This window comes from Desmodus rotundus, chromosome 8, assembly GCF_022682495.2.
Source record: "Desmodus rotundus isolate HL8 chromosome 8, HLdesRot8A.1, whole genome shotgun sequence".
In the NCBI taxonomy this organism is placed as follows: Eukaryota; Metazoa; Chordata; class Mammalia; order Chiroptera; family Phyllostomidae; genus Desmodus; species Desmodus rotundus.
Window position 1 is genome coordinate 74,165,171 of NC_071394.1, and position 21,154 is coordinate 74,186,324.

At 39.0% G+C, this 21,154-nt stretch overlaps 1 long non-coding RNA gene and 1 pseudogene across 4 annotated transcripts in view; one reads left to right on the forward strand and one right to left on the reverse strand.

The window, feature by feature from the left end:
- LOC139441103 (uncharacterized) overlaps nt 1-21,154 on the forward strand; it is a 302,417-nt gene that overhangs the window by 116,383 nt on the left and 164,880 nt on the right. The gene's annotated exons all lie outside the window — the stretch shown is intronic.
- Nucleotides 3,107-3,528, reverse strand: LOC112301270 (ATP synthase F(0) complex subunit C2, mitochondrial pseudogene; annotated as a pseudogene).

A 21,154-nucleotide genomic window follows, 5' to 3' on the forward strand; every position in this document is an offset into this window, starting at 1 on the left:
GGATTTTCTGTGAGTGCCATTTAGAAAAAGACCTGAGGATAAGTGGAGCAAGTGATTCAGGTGGAGGGCACAGCAAATGCAAAGACTGTAGGGAGGAGGGACAGGAATAGATGGGAGACCAGAGAGTTAAGTGGAGTGAACACTGTCCTTCCCAGCTGTGGGTGTGGACATGGATAGAATTGGGCCTCAGAGGCCATTGTGAACAATGATTTCTGCCCTGAGTGAGATGCAAGACCTTGGAGGGTTTTGAACAGGGGGAGACATTATCTGACTTATACCATAAGAGAGTCACTGTGGTTGTGTGTTGATGTAGGAGGGCAGGAACATAAGCAGAGACAGTGGGTAGGAGGCTGTTGAAATACAGGTGGCTTGAATGAGGGGAGTAGTAGTGGAGGTGGTGAGAACTAAGTGGACTCTGAAAATGTGAAATGGAGCCAGCACAATTTTGCTGACAAGTGAAATATAGATCATAAGAGAAAGAAAGGGATCCAGGGTGATGCAAATATTTTTGGCTTGCACGACCAGACGGAAATTGTTGTTTCTGAGATGAGGAAGTGTGGAAGGAACCGGCATGTGGGGGGTAGAAGTGGAAACCAGGAGTTTGACTTGGGGTATGTTGAGTTGAAATGCTTATTAGAGAGTCAAACGAAGATGTCCAGGAGGCACCTGGATATGTAGTAGTGAAGATCAGGTAGGAGGATTTGGAAGATGATGATGATGTAGTAATAGTAATTAGTATTGTGTGCCTATTATTTGGGTTGTATGAACACAAAAAAGAACATTCTTTTCCATGTGTCTGATTTCAGAACGAAGCTTTACATTAAAACAAAAATTATACAGGTAGGGAATGGAAATTTCAACTTTGTTGCTGTTAATGGCAGGATTAGAGAACATGGCTTTTAGTCTATGGCAAAGAGGACTTGCCCATACTTTATTGTTGAATCGGATGTGCTTATCTAATAGGCATGGTGGAGAAGGACATTTTCAGGGGTGGGTTTCTTACTATATGGACCTGAGCAGAGCAGAATGTTAGCCCCTGCTCAGGTAAGCTGATCCTGAAAGAAAGTCTACTACACAGTGGCCTTCAGATGCCCTTTATTCTCCTTAAACTTGTTAATGAGAAGTGTTCCTGAGGTTTGGGGAGAGAAGCCGGGGTAAGCATTAACTCTAGCTAATGGAGTATAAAGAGTAGGGAATACATATCTCCTCCACCTATCTAACTGAGTGATACATCTTTGCCCTCATTGTCTCATATAATCTTCATATTTTAATCACCATTTTATAGGTGAGGCAACTCAAAATTCAAAATGCCACTTTACCTAAGTTGATTAGCATGAAATGAGAGGACCTAGTGTGTCTGTCACACTAGTCTTTTATTATTCTGGTATTTTTTGTAAGGAAATGGACTGTGAAAGGGGTGATCATTTTATTTTTTAAAGCTATAGACATGAAAGGATTTGCTTTTTTTATTATTGTTGATGGGTGTTAGGAATAGATGCCCATTAGGGAAACTTATATCCATAGTTACAAAAGAATTAAGAAAAATAGTTCTTCCAACCAAATTAGATATTTACACCCAATTTATTTTTTTTAATTTTTTTATTTTTATTTTTATTCAGTTACAATTGTCTGCATTTTCTCCCCATCCCTCCACCCCACCCCAGCCAGTCCCACCTCCCTCCCCCACCTCTATCCTCCCCCTTGATTTTGTCCTTGTGTACTTTATAGTCAACCTTGTATACACCCAATTTAAATAAACAGGAAAGATGGTAGACTATTCATTCTCACTGGACTTATGTTTAGAAAAACTTCTTTTCACTTTTATTTCCAAGAGCCTGAATGCTTTGGATATTCAGAATAATCTTTGCCTTGATGTTTTTATTGGGGATCCTTAGGCAGACATGCCACTATGAATTTTGATGCTGTATTTCATACAAAATCAAGTTTTAGTCTTAGAAAATTGTAGACTCTGTCTCTGTGTACATCTATTGAATCCCTGATTATGCTATAGTCTTTTGAGGAATAAGTAACTTCCTTTAAAATAAAAATTTTAGGAAATAATACAGGACTTGTTATTTTTTTTCTTGTATCTGGTTGCTCTCATAATATTACTGAGTAAGAATGAGGCTGGAGTAGAAAAGTACTGAGCCTTCAGAAGGAATGTGGGTTTCTGTTACTCTTGGACCTTTTCAGACTGTTAATGTAATGCTCCCCTGGTGTGACCCTAACGCCAAATTCAGATGGACACTTACACAGGCTTACTACATTGCTTTATTTATTTTGTGTAACACTCCTCTGAATTAGCCTTCTTTTTTTTTTAATCCTCATCTGAAGACATCCTCATTGATTTTAGAGAGGGGGGAGGGACAAGAGAGAGACAGAAAGAGAGAGAGAGACAGACAGACAGACAGACAGACATTGATCAGCTACCTCCTGTACGTGCCCCCATTGGGGATTGAACCTGTGACATTTCAGGTTACCAGACAGCACTCCAACCAACCGAGCCACACCAGCCAAGGCTGAATAAGCCTTCTTATTGTCCCTTTCTATGGACAAGAATACTTGGTAAAATCAAGTATTCATGCTTACACAGGCAGTGGCAGATCTGGCTCCTGAGACTCCTGGTCCTGCTTTATATTATTCTTAGCTCATCTCCTCTCTTCTGGCCAAATAAACTCTTCCCTTAGCTATGTCTGATCACCTGCCTGTATTTTGTTTCTTTCCCATAGCCATTGTCCCTCTTCAGAACCCAGTTTGTTCTGCAGAGCTGCCTGCTGAGCTCCCTGCCTGTCCTGAAGTTCCTCCTGGTTTGATTTCCTCTCATCTTAAAAGCTCCTACATGATGTCACACTCCAGCCTGCGACCTTGACAGTGTCCCTTGCCATCTCATAGTCATGTGTGCACTGGCCGATTCCTCCTTATTCCCTCTGGCTTCCTTTCTCCCTTCCTTCCTTTATTTATTTATTATTAATACAGTATTTGTCTTTCCTCTGTCAAACCCTGAGCCAACCACTTTCCCCAGGCTGCCTTGGGAGGTATAGGAAAAGGAACATACAGAGCAGAAAAGACATGAGAGGAAGAACTATGGGAGGTGGTGACAGCTCCTTCACATGGCTAAGAGGATGAGAAAAGCAACCATCAGGCAAAAGAGCCACATGGCCTCTGAGAGGGCAAAGCCCAGAATGGTGTACGAGAAGAGCTATCAGAGAAGGGTTCCTGGCATAACCAATCATGAAGCTCCCAAAAACAGTCCCAATTCCAGCCCCAGATCCTGCCACCCCTACTGTGGGAGCGCCAGCCCCAATGAACTTAGCTGCTGAGTCGATGTCACTTGAAATGGCACTACTTTGGAAGCTGTGGCTAGTAATAAGTGAGGTCAGAGGACATGGGGCTGCGTAGCTGCTGAGGCTCTCATCTGTCAGTGTGTCTGTTCATTTCAGCAACCACTGCAAACAGTGACCAGCTCAGCAGCTGAGAGGTGCTCCTGACCAAGGTGGGGGTGGAAACAAACTTGGCACAGGTGTACATTTTCAGGGAATGAGGCACTGTGGCAGGAGAGCTGCTCCCAGTGCAAAGAAGACAGAAAGGGGTTGGGATCCTCTGGCTTCCTTTAAATTGCAAACCTACATGTTCTAGACCATCTCTGTGTCTCCAGTGAATCTAGCATAAAGCCTTGCACAGAAAATCAGGCATGGTCACTGGATTGACCTGAGATGCCCTGTAGAGGGTCTCACAGATATAGAAAGGCTTTCCCTTCACAGGTTGCATTTTTATTGTTATGAGTTATGGGGACCAGGTTTATGGAAGGATAAAGAAGCTGCTAAGGGGGGCTTTTCATTTGCTTTCCCCTTACTCTGAGCTGTGTTCTTTAAGGTAAGGTTAACACTGGATAAATAAAAATGAAATTCAGGGACTGACGGGACATGCCCGTGAAGGCATCAGGCCCTAGAAAGCCATGAAAGGAAAAGCATTCAACGTTGCATTCAAGGGTAAATGACAGCAGTGTAGAGCATCTAGGACAGTAAGTCCAGAGGAGAAAGGATGATGGAATAATGGATATGTAAAGCATCAGGTACATGGAAGGGACCCCAAAGCAGCTGTTGTCACAATCTGGTGGCTAAGAGGACTGAATGCTGTTTCTGCCTCTTGCTGGCTCTGTGACCTTGAACTCTGAAGTTGAAACCTCAAAATTCTCATCTATTACACTGAAGATGATATTCTCAATTTCATTGTATTGTTTTGCCATGTAAATCATGGTTGGAAGTATAGTTAGTGTGCTAAGCATGATCATGGTTCCCCAGAGAGGTCCAAGTCCTAATCTCTGGAACCTGAGAATTTTACACAGCAAAAGAGACTTTGCAGATGTGGTTAGTTTAAGAACCTGGAGATGCGGAGATTGTTCTGGATGATCCAGGTGGGCCTGAAATAAACCCAAGGGTCCTTGGGAGTGGAAGAGGGAGGTGGGAGTAACAGAATCAGGAGATGTGTTAATAGAACAGGGAGTGGAGTGGTGAGATTGCTGCTTTTGCAGATGGAAGGGGTCCATGAGCCAAGCCATGTGGGTAGCTCAGAGAAGCTGGAACAGACACAGAAGTGGATTCTGTCTTAGAGCCTCAAGAAGAGCTCAAACACAGCCCTGCTGATACTTTGATTTTAATCCAGTTAGATCCATTTTGGACTTCTGACATCCACAACAATAAGATAATAATTGTGATGTTCTAAGCCACCAACTTGGAGGTAATTTGTTACAGTAGTAATAGGAAACAGAGACAGTAAGCATTAAAAAAATAATTGTTGTTACTTTTTATTCTATTTTTCCATTACCATTTATCCCCCTTATAATCTCCTCCTCCCTACAATCACTATAATGTTGTCCATGTCCATGAGTCCCTTTCCCTTTTTGCTCAATCCCTCCGCCCCTTAATCTCCCCCAGAACTGTCAGCCTGCTCTCTGTCTATGACTGTCTCTATTTCCCATGTTAGTTCAGTTTGTTCATTAGATTCAACGTATGAGTGAAATTATATGGTATATGTCTTTCTCTGACTGGCTTATTTCACTTGGCATAATGTTCTCCAGGTCCATTCATGCTGTCACAAAGGGTAAAATAAAAAAGAAGAAAATTTCACCCTTTGTTATTACTTTTTAAGTAACTTAGAGCAGCCACTTAGCTGCTGTGGGTTTTTGGCTGCCTCACTGTACCAGGCCTGTTCAGCACACCTCACCACTGGGCTCTTCCCTTGAGCCACAGACCCTGGGCAGGTGTGACATAAAGCCTACAGCCTGCTCTCATAATTACATTTTTAATGCATAAAGTACAATCAGTATTTCAACAAAGGAAGGAAACCCATTATATTGAAATAAGTTATCAAATATTTTAAAAATGTGTGTTAAAGTGATATCTTAGTAATACATTAAAAAAGATCTTATGGCAGGCCTAGTAAGTACTGTTGTTTTGAAGTAGTAATGAACATAAGTGATATCTCAATGTATCGGCAGAAACGAAAATATGAAATGAAAATATCTGTGATTTCTTTAGATAACAGAATGTAGGCACTGATGATTCTATTGCATTTTATTGCCTCTTTGGAGGAAATGCTAGATTTCACTTTGAGGTTAGTGGCATAAAGATGTAACGTCTTTTCCCCATCTAAGTTCCACATCATGCCCTCCCCCACCCATACCCCCCTGTTCTGACCGTGGACCCCTTGGAGCTCTAGGACCTCAGATATGACACCCTGAAAGGGGCATTGTGAAAAGACCACAGGGAAGTGTGGTGACACCTTAAGATCTTAATAATTCATATTAAGAGCCAGTGTATGTATTCTGTTAATCCTCAGGGTGGAATGGATGAGATGTCTCTTAGGATGAGGAAATGACTGCTCTGATTCTTTAGGGAAGGGCCAAAGTCATTCCTGTAAACCCAACTCAGTTTGTCTGTGCCTCATGGTTTTTGACATTACTTGTAAAGATAACTAACCAGGAGAGAGAAGCTAGCAAACAAAGTTTTATTTTTTTAATTTTTAAAATTTATTTATTTATTTATTAAAAATATTTATTATTATTCAATTACAATTGAATGCATTTTCTCCCCACCCCTCCACCACACCCCAGCCAAACCCATCTCCCTCCCCCACCTCCACCCTCCCCCTTGATTTTGTCCATGTGTCCTTTATAGTAGTTCCTGAAAATCCCTCTCCCCACTATCCCCTCCTCACTCCCCTCTAGCTATTGTTAGATTGTTCTTAACTTCAATGTCTCTGGTTATATTTTGTTTCCTTTTTTTCTTTTGTTGATTGTGTTCCAGTTAAAGGTGAGATCATATGGTATTTGCCCCTCACTACCTGGCTTATTTCACTTAACATAATGCTCTCCAGTTCCATCCATGCTGTCACAGAGGGTAGAGCTCCTTCTTTCTCTCTGCTGCATAGAATTCCATTGTGTAAATATACCATAGTTTTTTTTATCCACCCATTTGCTGATGGGCACACTTAGGTGGCTTCCAGTACTTGGCTATTGTAAATTGTGCTGCTATGAACATTGGGGTGCATAGGTTCTTTTGGATTGGTGTTTCAGGGTTCTTAGGGTATAATCCCAGCAGTGGGATTGCTGGGTCAAAGGGCAGTTCCATTTTTAGTTTTCTGAGAAAATTCCATACTGTTTTCCACAGTGGCCTCGCCAGTCTGCATTCCCACCAACAGTGCACTAGGGTTCCCTTTTCTCCGCATCCTCTCCAACATTTCTTTGTGGATTTGTTTATGTTGGCCACTCTGACTGGTGTGAGATGGTACCTCATTGTGGTTTTAATTTGCATCTCTCTGATGGCTAGTGATGCTGAGTATCTTTTCATATGTCTCTGGGCCCTCTGTGTGTCTTCCTTGGAGAAGTGTCTGCTCAAGTCCTTTGCCCATTTTTTAATTGGGCTATTTGTCTTCCTGGAGTGGAGTCGTGTGAGTTCTTTATATATTTTGGAGATCAGGCCCTTGTCTGAGGTATCATTGGCAAATATGTTTTCCCATACTGTTGGTTCTCTTTGTATTTTAGTGCTGTTTTCTTTAGCCATGCAGAAGCTTTTTATTTTGATGAGGTCCCAATTGTTTATTCTTTCCCTTATGTCCCTTGCTTTAGGGGACGTGTCTGTGAGGATGTTGCTGTGTGGAATGTCTGAGATTTTCCTGCCGATGTTTTCCTCTAGGACTTTTATGGTGCTATGACTTATATTTAAGTCTTTTATCCACCTTGAATTTATTTTTGTGTATGGTGTAAGTTAGTGATCGAGTTTCATTTTTTTGCATGGAGCTGTCCAGAACTCCCAACACCATTTGTTGAAGAGGCTCTTTTTGCTCCATTTTATGCTCCTGCCTCCTTTGTCAAATATTAATTGACCATAGAGACTTGCGCTTATTCCTGGGCTCTCTGTTCTGTTCCATTGGTCTATCTGTCTATTTTTATGCCAGTACCAGGCTGTTTTGATTACAGTGGCCTTGTAATACAGTTTGATATCACGTATTGTGATCCCTCCTGCTTTGTTCTTCTTTCTCAAAATTGTTGCAGCTATTAGGGGTCGTTTATGGTTCCATATAAATTTCTGAAATGTTTGTTCTATATCTGTGAAATACGTCTTTGGTACTTTAATAAAGATTGCATTGAATATGTAAATCGCTTTGGGCAATATGGCCATTTTGATGATGTTAATTCTTCCAATCCATGAGCATAGTACATGCTTCCATTTGTTTGTGTCTTCCTTAATTTCTTTCTTCAATGTTATGTAGTTTTCTGAGTACAGTTCTTTTACCTCTTTGGTTATGTTTATTCCTAGGTACTTTATTTTTCTTGTTGCTATATCAAATGGGATTTTTTTCCTGATTTCTGTTTCTGCAGTTTCATTGTTGGTATAGAGGAATGCCTTTGATTTCTGAGTATTGACTTTGTATCTGGCTGTTTTTCCAAATTCATTTATTAGGATGAGTAGTTTTTTGGTGGAGTCTATGGGATTTTCCATGTGCACTGTCATTTCATCTGCAAACAGTGACAGTTTCATTTCCTCCTTTCCAATTTGGATGCCTGTTATTTCTTTTTCTTGTCTGATTGCTGTGGCTAGGACTTCCAATACTGTGTTGAATAGTAGTGTTGAGAGAGGGCATCCTTGTCTTGTTCCTGATATTAGTGAGAAAGCTCTAAATTTTTGTCCATTGAGTATGATGTTGACTGTAGGTCTCTTGTATATGGCCTTTATTATGTTGAGGAATGCTCCCTTCATTCCCACTTTGCTGAGTGTTTTTATCAGAAATGGGTGCTGTACCTTCTCAAATGCTTTTCCCTCATCTATTGATATGATCATGTGGTTTTTGTGTTTGCATTTCTTTATGTGTTGTATTATGTTTATTGAATTGCGAATATTGTACCATCCTTGCATCCCTGAGATGAATGCCACTTGATCATGATCTATTTAATGTATTGTTGGATGCATTTTGCCACTATTTTCTTAAGTATTTTAGCATCTATGTTCATCAGCTATATTGGCCTGAAATTTTCTTTCTTTGTTATGTCTTTATCTGCTTTTGGGATTAGGATGATGTTGGCTTCATAAAACGAGTTTGAGAGTCTTTCATCTTCTTGAATTTTTGAAATAATCTGTGGAGGATGGGGGTTAGCCCTGCCTTAAATGCTGTGTCGAATTCTCCTGTGAAACCGTCTGGTCCAAAGCTTTTGTATGTCAGAAGCTTTTTGATTACTGTTTCAATGTCACCAGGTGTTATTGGTCTGTTCATGCTTTCTGCTTCTTCTTCATTGAGTTTTGGAAGGTTATATTTTTCTAGAAATTTGTCCATTTCATCTAAGTTTTCACATTTCTTGGCATATAGTTCTTCATAGTAATTTCTTAGAATCCTTTGTATTTCAGTGGCATCAGTTGTAGTCTATCCTCTTTCATTTCTCATTGTGTATATATGGGTCTTGTCTCTTTTTTTCTCAATGAGCCTGCTTAAGGGCTTGTCTATTTTGTTTATCTTTTCAAAGAACCTGCTCCTGGATTCATTGATCCTTACAATTGTGCTTTTAATCTCTATGTCATTTAAATCCGCTCTGATCTTGGTAATTTCCTTCTTTTTACTTGCTCTCGGCTGTCTTTGTTGTTGTTCCTTGAGTTTTTGTAGGTGTAGGGTTAGGTTGTTTATTTGAGATGTTTCTATTCTTTTTAGTTAGGCCTGTATCACTATGAAGTTCCCTCTCAGGACTGCCTTTGCTGTGTCCTATAGGTTTTAGATTGTTGTGCGTTCATTTTTGTTTGTTTCCAGAAACTTTTTGATTTCTTCCCTAATCTCATTCTTCACCCATTCATTGTTTAATAGCATGCTATTCAATCTCCTTGTTTTTGAGTGTTTGGGGGTTCTTTCCTTGAGATTTGTTTCTGTCCCTTATGGTCAGAGAAATGCTTGATATTATTTCAATTTTCTTGAAATTGTTGAGGCTCATTTTGTATCCTATCATGTGGTCTATCTTTGAAAATGTTCCATGTGCATTTGAAAAGAATGTGTAGTTTGCTTCTTTGGGATGAAAGGCTCTATATATATCAGTTAAGTACATTTCATCTAGGGTGTTCAAAGAAACAGTTTTAAAGTAGGATAGGGTGGTGAGTGTGACATTAATTCCATATAAGCAAAACAGTAAAACACAACAAAAGGAATAAATAGTGGTGTGAGAACTTCAGTGAAGTTGCGTCTTAGAGGTGACTTTTGGTAAGTAACAGTGGTTAGGAAAATTTTCTTGACCAAAAATGAGTAAGATGTTCCCCTAAATTGTGCTGACCATTGTCACTGAGCAGTATAGAAAAATGAGTTTAAGTGAGAATTCATAAGGCCATAGCATATTTGATAGCATATCAAATGGCTTATTTGGTGAGAGTATTAGGCTTAAATCTGACACATTGGTTTGCACATAATAGGCATGCAAATGTTTGTTAAATCAGTGTGATTCAATAACATTTTACATTCACCTGTTCACCTTTTTACGTTTCCTGTTCATCTTTTGGATTACATTTTTAAGTCAATATTTGTTTTTACTGGATAGTTTAGAAACATAGCTAAGACAGGCACAAGTAAACAAATAGCTTTCAAAGCTGTCCTCACTGGCCACATAAAAACAGTGAGCAGAATACATTTCTACTTTGTTAACATGAAGCTCAGTAGGATTGTACAATTAATACCAGTAGAGCTTTCTATAGCAGTTTCCATTCAGATTTACTAGAACACCACTTGCAAATATCTTTGTAGGTGATGAATTTGATAGCCATCTTTAAATGGAAGACAGAGAGCTCTTAGGGTGAAAACATGTCAATGTTTTTTTTTTTGGATAAAAAATGACAACTTTGTAAGACACCTGAATGTGGCTTTGATGCTGTGTTTATTTCCTCAGTATTATTTTTCATAGCTCTGAGTTTGTACTTCAATTAACAGGATAGTATTTTGGCAGTGGTTCAGAAGTTACTGATTTTGGTACATTTTTTCACCATTAGTAAATGTATGAATGATATTATTATAGAATTTAAAAAAGCTTTTAATTTGTAAGTACTGACTGTTAAAACAAGAGAACAATAATGAGGTTTCATAATCAGTTTCCACAGTTCTAACAAAGTCTGTGGGTATCTGCCTACCAGCTAAATTGGTACCTTCATGTGGTGTAGCACACCTTATAATTCCCATGGCTTACTGACTTTGATGTACAATTCTTCACATTTTGTTTAATTGTGGAGAGTTCACATTGTTTCTAAATTTGTACATATAGTGAGACTCATAGCATTTCATATCATTATTTCATATTTGTATATTTCAAAATTGCAAAAAAGCAACCACATTATGTTGGCAACAAATTACATTTCTAGACAAATAACTATAAGGTGCACACTATTGTAATGAACTTTAAATTCACGTCCAAATTATTTTGTTTCACTGGAATTTTATTGCAGTGGTAAACTAAATTCAGAAACTGTGAATTCAAAAGACATTGTTGGTTCTGATTCATACTGATCAAATGTGCTGTGCTTTCAAGGTTTTAATTTGTTCTTTAAAATGTTCAAATTCCCTATGACCATCAAATTAGAGTAAGATACCTATAAACAGCTTGTAACTGTATTCTAGTGGTCTGAGGTATTCCTAGAAGTGATCATAACTATGTAGGTTGATTCAATTATTGTAGATTTGAGTAGTATTTGAAAATATTTCTTGTCCCTCCCTTCCTACCTCATTGACATTATGTTTGCTTGTATAGCTTGCTTTGACCAGTGCTACCTGAGTGGAATTTAAATGTGTACCATTTAAGCAAACGTTTAAGAGTTAGTTGGTAAAATGGAAATGGATGGAACTGGAGAGCATTATGCTAAGTGAAATAAGCCAGGCAGTGAGGGACAAATACCATATGATCTCACTTTAACTGGAACGTAATCAACCAACCAAACAAGCAAGGAAAATATAACCAGAGACATTGAAATTAAGACCAAACAGACAGTAACCAGAGGGGAGGTGGGAGGGGATAATGGGGGGAAAAGGGTGAAGGGTTTTCAGGAACTACTATAAAGGACACATGGACAAAACCAAGAGAGGGGGTAGGAACAGGGGAGGAAGGTGGGGATGGCTGGGGTGAGGGGAATGGTGGGGGGAGAAGGCAGACAAGTGTACTTGAACAACAACAAAATAAAAAAAGAAAAAAAAAGAGTTGGGGTTATTGTGTTCTCTTTTCCTTCTGTCATGATGAGGATCAATGTTCCAGGTTAAGGTGACTCTGTTAGTTTGTGTCCTAGAGTGAAAGTGACCTGTAGCCATAAGCATTGTTGATTTTCACTTGGACATCTGACATAGTGAGATGTAAACCCTCATAAGCGTCTCACATTCTGGGGCTGTTTATTATCTGTAGTATAATTTACCAGGTCCTGACTGCTGTGCCACACTTAATTGCTCCCTCTAGGTTTTTAGAGGAAGAAATGATCACTTTGGGTTGTGCATATGGGATTTGAATTGAACTATATGGGAAAATGTAGTTTGAAAATAGAGGTAGTAATGGGCTTTGTCATAGGTAAATCAGAAAGGTCAAATGTATGAAGATGGGATTTGGGACTGTTCATGATCTATTTAGGGAAAAAAGTAGATGGGGTGGCTCATTCAGAAGACTTGAGTAAGCAATACATTATTATTATTGTTATTTTTAAAGCATTTTTTATTGATTATGCTATTACAGTTTTTCAAATTTTTCCACATTATCCCCCCTCCACCCTGACCCCCAACCCTCCACCATTGCCCCTCCTTAGTTCATGTCCATGGGTTGTACAAGTTGAGTCCTCCGTTTCCTATACCATTTTTTATGTCTCCCTGTCTATTTTATGCCTACTAATTATGTTTCTCCTTTCCTGTACCTTCCCCCCTATTCCTCCCTTCCCCCTCTCCACTGAAATCCCTCCATGTGATGCCCATTTCTCTGATTCTGTTCCTGTTCTAGTTGTTTGCTTAGTTTTCGTTTTCATTGTTTTTCTTTTCTTTTAGGTTCATTTGTTGATAATTCTGAGTTTGTTGTAATTTTACTGCTCCTAGTTTTGATCTTCTTTTTCTTAGATAAGTCCCTTTAACATTTCATATAATAAGGTCTTGGTGATGACGAACTCCTTTAACTTGACCTTCTCTGGGAAGTACTTTATCTGCCCTCCCATTCTAAATGAAAGCTTTGCTGGATAGAGTAATCTTGGATGTAGGTCTTTGCCTTTCAGGACTTCAAATACTTCTTTCCAGCCCCTCCTTGCCTGCAAGATTTCTTTTGAGAAATCAGCTGATAGTCTAATGGGAACTCCTTTGTAGGTAACTGTCTCCTTTCCTCTTGCTTCTTTTAGGATTCTCTCTGTGTCTTTAATCTTGGGTAACTTAATGCTGATGTGCCTTGGTGTGTTCCTCTTTGGGTTCAACTTCTTTGGGATTCTCTGAGCTTCCTGGACTTACTGGAAGTCTATTTTCTTCCAGATTGGGGAAGTTTTCCTTTATTATTTGTTCAAATAAGTTTTCAATTTCTTGCTGTTGTTCTTCTCCTTCTGGCCCCCCTATGATTTGAATATTGGAGTGCTTTAGGTTGTCCCAGATGTTTGTAAGACTTTTTACTTTTTTGAATTCTTATTTCTTCATTTTGTTCCAGTTTGATGTTTATTTTTTCCTTTTGTTCTAAATTGTTTATTTGACTCCTGGTTTCCTTCCTGTCACTGTTGGTTCCCTGAATATTTTGCTTTATTTCACTTTGGGTATCCTTCATTCATTTTTTCATTTTTTGGCCAAGCTCAATCAGTTCTGTGAGCATTTTGATTATCAGGGCTTTAAATTCTCCATCAGATAGGTTGGCTATCTCCTCATCGATTAGTTCTCTTTCTGAAGTTTTGCTCTATTCTTTCCTTTGGGCCATATTTCTTTATCTTGGTGCATCTGATAAGTTGCAAGGGGGCAGGGCCTTAGGTATTCACCCAGGCAGGACAACCTTCTTTGCTGCCCTGTGGCACTGCCTGTGAGGGAGGGACCAGAGAGGGAACAGTGCAGCTTGCCTGCTTGTGCACTTTCCAATGGACTCTTGTGTGAGACTGGGAGTTTTTCCCACCAGGGCAACCATCATAGTCCACAGTCAACTCTGAGTCTCAGTTTTGCCTTCAATCAACCCCACCTACATGGTGTGCTGCTTCACCACAGCAAGCCCTGCCTGACCAGTCCACTGTCCTGCCTTGGTTTTTCTGAGTTTGCCTGTGCCGTCCACTGCCTTACCTGGTCTGGTTGGTCTGGTTGATTTTTTCTTTAGTTCCTTGGTTGTCGGAGTTCCATGAAATTTGATTGTCTGATTCTTTTGGTTGTTTATTGAGTTTTGATTGGTTGTTATCCTCCTTTTGGTTGTGTGAAGAAGTAAAGGGTTTCTACCTATGCTTCCATCTTGGCCAGAAGTCCTCAGCAATAAATTATTTTAAGGAGGTAGGTTGGGTCTAGATTGTGAACACTTGAAGACAGCTTCGGAACTTCGGAAAGCTTTTGAATAAGAGGAAGACATTAGTAATGTTGAATTTTAGGATGACTATTACAGTAGTAGGATGGATAGAGGGGTTCCTAAAAAATGGAAGGGCCATTTTTAGGGACTTGTTCAGAGATAAAAGTGATTATCTGTTCTGCAACTCCTGCAGGTAGATTCCTCTTCTCTGCTGTGACTGGTACCCCCAGACCTCATCAGACCCAACCCTTTTTTTAATCTAATAAATATTTGACAGCACTTCCTATACTGTTCTAAGTCAAAATTCACAGATAATATAATCTACTGATGCACATAATTTAAAAACACCCACCAATATGATGCCTTATCTATTATAAGGCAGAAACTAAAAGGAAGTAAAAAAGTGATCTGTGGTTCAATGTGTAAACATTTAGGCTTGACAGCACTAGAGGTCACAATGACTTCATCAGATCACTTGAAAGCCAATGTAGAAGAGAATGAGGCTCAGACCTTCAGCTCAGATGGACTTCTGATACCAGCCTTCCGACTCCAATTTCTTCCTTAGGACTCACAAATGGCAGGATAGTTACCCAGTAACTCACACAAACCACCATGGTGGATCATGTCCTTTGTCATATTCCTGGAATGATTGTGACTAAATCAACTTTGCCTAGGGCAGAATTATGGACCAGGAATGTTTCATTCTAATCATTTCACCAATCAGATCAACTCCTCCTCCTCCCATTTGGAAGACTTTGAGAAGGCAGCAGTTTCTTTTTTTTTTTTTTTAACTTTTAAAAAAATCGTTGTTCAAGTACAATTGTCTCCATTTTCCACCCACCACTCCCCCCACCCCAGCCAACCCCACTTCCCACCCTTGATCCTACCCGCCTTTTGTTGTGTCCATATGTCCTTTATAGATGTTCCTGAAAACCCTTCCCCTCTTCCTTCCCCCCCCATTTCCTCTCCCACCTCCCCTCTGGTTACTGTCAGTTTGTTCTTAATTTGAAAAGGCAAGAGTTTCAAACCAGTTCTGTAGAAACACAGGGAGAGGAATATTGTCCTCTCTAAATTATTCATCTCAGTATTTTTAGTTATCTAGCATAGGACATAATAAGCATTAACAAATAGGTGGATGAATCACATGTATTTATTTATTGAAGCCTGTTAGGTACCAAATATTATGACTGGCCACAGCAAGTATAAAATAAGCTACCTTTGTAATTTAGCAATGAGGGGAATTGTCAATAAAGATCTTTTTTTGTTGTTACTAAAGATATTTTTTTTAATGTTATCTTTTTTATGTATCTATTTCAGGTACTAAAGTAGGTACAACAGAGCAAGGGAAAGAGGTCACAGTATCTAGAGAATGGTAGAAAGTTACACTTAAGTTAAAGCAAACCATCCCACTAGAGTTCTGCCTTGCATTGTACAGCTCTTTGTCTTAATAGTAAGCTTGTTTTTTGACAGCAAGTTTCCGAAGATGAAAGCACTTGAGAAATTCTATTTCAAGTTCTATATTGTGAAAATGAGATAATTTAATTGAGAGAAAGTCTAACTTCTTTGCCATGTAACATTTAAAATATGGGATTGCTCTATGCATTAGTGCTGTGCAGAAAAGCTGTGTGATGTCCCACTATGCTCAGAAGTTGTACTGCATGAAGAAACTTCTGTCTCCTGTGTCAGAAGGCCCTCTCTCTCTCGTCTGTGTTGTTCAACACTGTTGTGTTTTGGTGGCTTTTCAATGCAGAGTACTTCTAGAGATTACATATTTATGGTACCTACAGCCATCTGCTGCTTGACTGCTGTCACAATGAGGAACAATTTTCAGTTTAAATAAAGCTCATCACACCAAAACACTTTCACAGTATTTATCTTCCAGTGCACTAGATTTTGTTGTTCCAAACTGGTATTGAGTTATTACTTGCTTTAAAAAAAATTATCCTTACACACATACACACACACACAAGTCAACATGCTGCCTTTTATTTCTGGGCCAATGTACAGGGCTCTAAAGATGACACTCATTTTTGACCCTCTAATTTAGCATGTAAATTAAGATGCTTAAAGCAGAAGGCTCCATATTTTCTTCCAGTTCATGTATAATGCCGACAGATTGGTATGAATCAAAATTGAACATTTAGAAGCAGATAACATTTATAAAATGTTAATTAGAGAAGGCAAAACTGCACATAAAAGTTAGCTAACTGGTGATACAACTTCAAATAGTTTTCATTATTGTTTCATACCAGTATTACCATTTTGTACCAGAGTAAAAATGTAATGTAATCTCTATCCTGTTATTCAGAAAAATTGTGAATATAAGAGTATATCAATATCCCTTAATTGCATTTACCTGCAAACCTCCTGAACATCCCAGTGGCTGGTTTGAATCTGGTACCTGTACACAGTAGACTTTGGGGCTCTAGGAAAACACTGCAGTTATGTGCCACTTGACAATGGGGATACATTCTGAAAAACGTGTCATAAGGCAATTTCATCATTGTGTGAATATCGCAGAATGTACTCACACAAACTTACATGCTCTAGCCTACTACACACCTAGATTACATGTTATAGCCTACTGCTTTGAGGCTACTAACCTGTACAGCATGTTACAATGCAAAACCACATGAGATCAAATTAAGAGAAAATGATGCCATGAAGAGACTCAGTAAGCACATGTTTGAGGCTTCTGCCCATGTAACACGGCATAATGTTTCACAGCAAACTTTTTTGATAACTAGAAAAAAACAATAAAAAGTATAGGATATTTAATACACAAACCAGAAACATAGTCATTTATCATCATTATCAAGTATGATGTGCTGTAGTTTGTACAACTGGCAGCACAGTAGGTATTTTATACCAGCATCACCACAAACATGTGAGTAGTATGTTGTACTGTGACGTTATGCCATTATTAGGTGCTAGGGATTTTTCAGTTTCATTGTAACCATAAGGGATCACTATAGTATATGAGGTTTTTTTCTTTTTTAAAAAAATATTTTATTTATTTTTAGAGAGATGGGAAGGGAGGGAGAAAGAGAGAAAGACAAACATCAATGTGTGAGAGAAACATCAATTCGTGGTCTCTCGCACATACCCAACCAGGAACCTGGCCCACAACCCAGGCATGTGCCCCAACTAGGAACCGAATTGGTAACCTTTTGGTTTGCAGGCTGGTGCTCAGTTCACTGAGCCACACTAGCCATGGCTATGAGGTTTCTTGTTGACCAAAATGTTGTTATGAGGTGCATGACCGTACATGGAATTTTTGATAGAGAATTTGAATGATTACGGGAGAGGTTCAAACTTCAATGGGTTTTTCTTCAAATTTATGAATAAGCTTTCTTAATTATGTAAATCAGAGGTTTACAAAGTATGGTCCTTGGACCATACTTTGGCCACAGCATCCTTCTGCAGGGCCTATGAGGTAAGACTAATCTTCATACTTTTAAATGGTCACATTTTATTAATTTTATTTTATTTTTTTTAGCAGCTGAAAACAATATGCATTTATTATCTTACAGTTTCTAGGGGTTCAGGAGCAAAGGAGATATTAGCTGAGTGATTTTGGTGCAAAGTCTTAAGCATTCGAGCTATTAGCCAAAGATACATGTCCTAAAGGTTTTTTTTCCTTTTTATTGAATTTATTCAATAAAATAAATTATTTTATTGGTGATACTAATTAACAAAATTATCCAGGCTTCAGGTGCACAATTCTATTACACATCATTTGTACATCAATTCTATTACACATGTGTGTTCAGCACCCCAAGTCTCTTTCCACCACCATTTATGCCACCTATACCCTTCCCTACCTTTTTATACTCCCCCTTCCCCAGCAATCATCACACTGTTGTGTGTCCATGAATTCTGTCTCTCTTTTTCTCCTTTTTGCTCAATCCCATCACCCACCTCACCCAACCCCAATCCTCTGACAGCTGTCAGGCTGCTGCTCTCTATCTATGAATCTGTCACTATTTTGCTTGCTAGTTCATTTTGTTCATTAGTTGCCACATGAGTGAAATCATATGGTACTTGTCTTTCTCTGAATGGCTTATTTCACTTTGGCATAATGCTCTCCAGGTCCATCCATACTGTCACAAAAGGTAAGATTTCCCCCTTTTTTATGGCCTACTAGTATTCCATTATGTAAATGTATGTTTGCTGTTTCATCCACTCATCTACTGATGGACTCTTGGGCAGCATCCAAATCTTAGCTATTGTAAATAATGGTGCAAGAACATAGGGATGCATATATTCTTTCAAATTAGTGTTTTGGGTTTCTTCAGATAAATTCACAGAAGTAGAATCACTGGGTTATAAGGCAGTTCCATTGAAAAAAATTTTTTTTAATATTTTGTTTATTTATTTTTAGACAGAGGGGAAGGGAGGGAGAGAGGGAAACATCAATGTGTGGTTGCCTCTTGGGCACCCCCTACTGGGGTCCTGGCCCCACAACCCAGGCACCGAGGCATGTGCCCAGGTGGGGAATCAAACCAGCGACCCTTTGGTTTGTAGGCCAGCACTCAGTCCACTGAGCCACACCAGCCAGGGCCATTAAAAATTTTTTGAGGTAACTCCATACTGCTTTCCACAATGGCTGTACCAATTTACATTACCATCAATAGTGTACGAGGGTTCCCCTTTCTCCACATCCTCATCAACAACTTATTTGTTGATTTATTGATAGCCATTCTAACAGGTATGAGGTGGTATCTCATCGTGGTTTTAACTTGCATTTCTCTGATGATTAGTGATGTTGAGCATCTTTTCATATGCCTATTGGCCATCTGTAGGTCCTCTTTGGAGAACTGTCTATTCAGATCCTTTGTGCATTTTAAAATTGGATTGTTTGTATTTGGTGTTGAGTTGTATAAGTTCTTTATAAATTTTTATTTTATTTTATTGTTGTTCAAGTACAGTTGTCTGCCTTTACCCCCCTCCACTGTCCCCCACCTCAGACATCCCCACCTCCCTCCCCTGATTCTACCCCCCCCACCTTGGTTTTATCCATGTGTCCTTTGTAGTTGTTCTGTAAACCCTTTCCTCTTTTGCCCCCATTATCCCCTCCCACCTCCCCTCTGGTTACTGTCAGATTGTTCTTAATTTCAATGTCTCTGGTTATATTTTGCTTACTTGTTGGTTTTGTTGATTAGGTTCCAGTTAAAGGTGAGATCATATGGTATTTGTCCCTCACTGCCTGGCTTATTTCACTTAGCATAATGCTCTCCAGTTCCATCCATGCTGTCCCAAAGGGTAGGAGCTCCTTCTTTCTTTCTGCTGCATAGTATTCCATTGTGGAAATGTGCCATAGTTTTTTGATCCATTCATTTACTGATGGGCACTTAGGTTGCTTCCAGCACTTGGCTATTGTAAGTTGTGCTGCTATGAACATTGGGGTGCATATGTTCTTATGGATTGGTGTTTCAGGGTTCTTAGGATATAATCCCAGAGATGGAATTCACAGATCAAAAGGCAGTTCCATTTTTAGTTTTCTGAGGAAATTTCATATTGTTTTCCACAGTGGCTACACCACTCTGCACTCCTACCAACAGTGCACTAGGGTCCCCTTTTCTCCACATCTTCTCCAGCACTTGTTGTTTGTTGCTTTGTTTATGATGGCAATTCTCACTGGTGTGAAGTGGTATCTCATTGTTGTGTTAATCTGCATCTCTCTGATGGCTAGTGATGGTGAGCATCTTTTCATATATTTCTGGGCCCTCTGTATGTCCTCCTTGGAGAAGTGTCTGCTCAGGTCTTTTGCCCATTTTTTAATTGGGTTGTCTGTCTTCCTGGAGTGGAGTTGTGTGAATTCTTTATATATTTTGCAGATAAAACCCTTGTCTCAGGTGTCTTTGGCAAATATATTTTCCTATAGAGTTGGTTCCCTTTTCATTTTGCTGATGTTTTCTTTAGCCATGCAGCATCTTTTTATTTTGAAGAAGTCCAACTTGTTTTTTCTTTCTTTTATGACCCTTGCACTAGGGGACATCAGTGGAAATATTGCTGTGTGGAATGTCTGAGATTTTTCTGCCTATCTGCTCCTTTAGAACTTTTATGGTGTCACAACTTATATTTAAGTCTTTTATCCACCTTGAATTTATTTTGGTGTATGCTGTAAGTTGGTGTTTGAGTTTCATTTTTTTACATGTAGCTGTCCAGCTCTCCTAATGCCACTTGTTGAAGAAGCTATTTTTGCTACATTTTATGCTTCTTCCCCCTTTGTCAAATATTAATTGACCATAGAGACTTGGTTTATTTATGGACTCTCTGTTCTTTTCCATTGGTCTGTGTGTCTGTTCTTATGCCAGTACCAGGCTATTTTGATTACAATGGCCTTGTAATGCAGTATGATATCAGGTATTGTGATCCCTCCTACTTTGTTCTTCTTTCTCAAAATTGCTGCAGCTACTCAGGGTCCATATAAATTTTTGAAATATTTGTTCTATATCTGTAAAATATCACTGGTACTTTAACAAGTATTGCATTGAATCTATGAATTGCTTTGGGTAGTATGGACATTTTGATGATATTAATTCTTCCAATCCATGAGCACGGTACATGCTTCCATTTGTTTGTGTCTTCCTTAATTTCTTTCTTGGGTGTTGTGTAGTTCTCTGAGTACAGGTCTTTTACCTCCTTGGTTAGTTTATTCCTAAGTATTTTATTTTTCTTGTTGGTATAGCAAATGGGGTTTCCCCCTGATTTCTGTTTCTGACATTTCATTGTTGGTATAGAAAAATGCCTTCAATTCCTGAATATTGACTTTGTATTTTGCTGTTTTGCCACATTCATTTATTAGGTGGAATAGTTTTTTGGTGAAGTCTATAGGATTTTCTGTGTACACTATCATGTCATCAGCAAATAATTAGAGTTTTGCTTCCTCCTTTCCAATTTGGATACCTGTTATTTCTTATTCTTGTCTGATTGCTGTGGCTAGGACTTCCAATACTATGTTGAATAGGAGTGGTGAGAGAGGGCATCCTTGTTTCTGATCTTAGTGGGAAAGCTGTAAGTTTTTATCCATTGAGTATGATGTTGGCTGTAGGTCTGTCCTATATGGCCTTTACTATGTTGAGGAATGCTTTCTCTACTCCCATTTTGCTGAGTGTTTTTATTATAAATTGGTGCTGCACCTTATCAAATGCCTTTTCT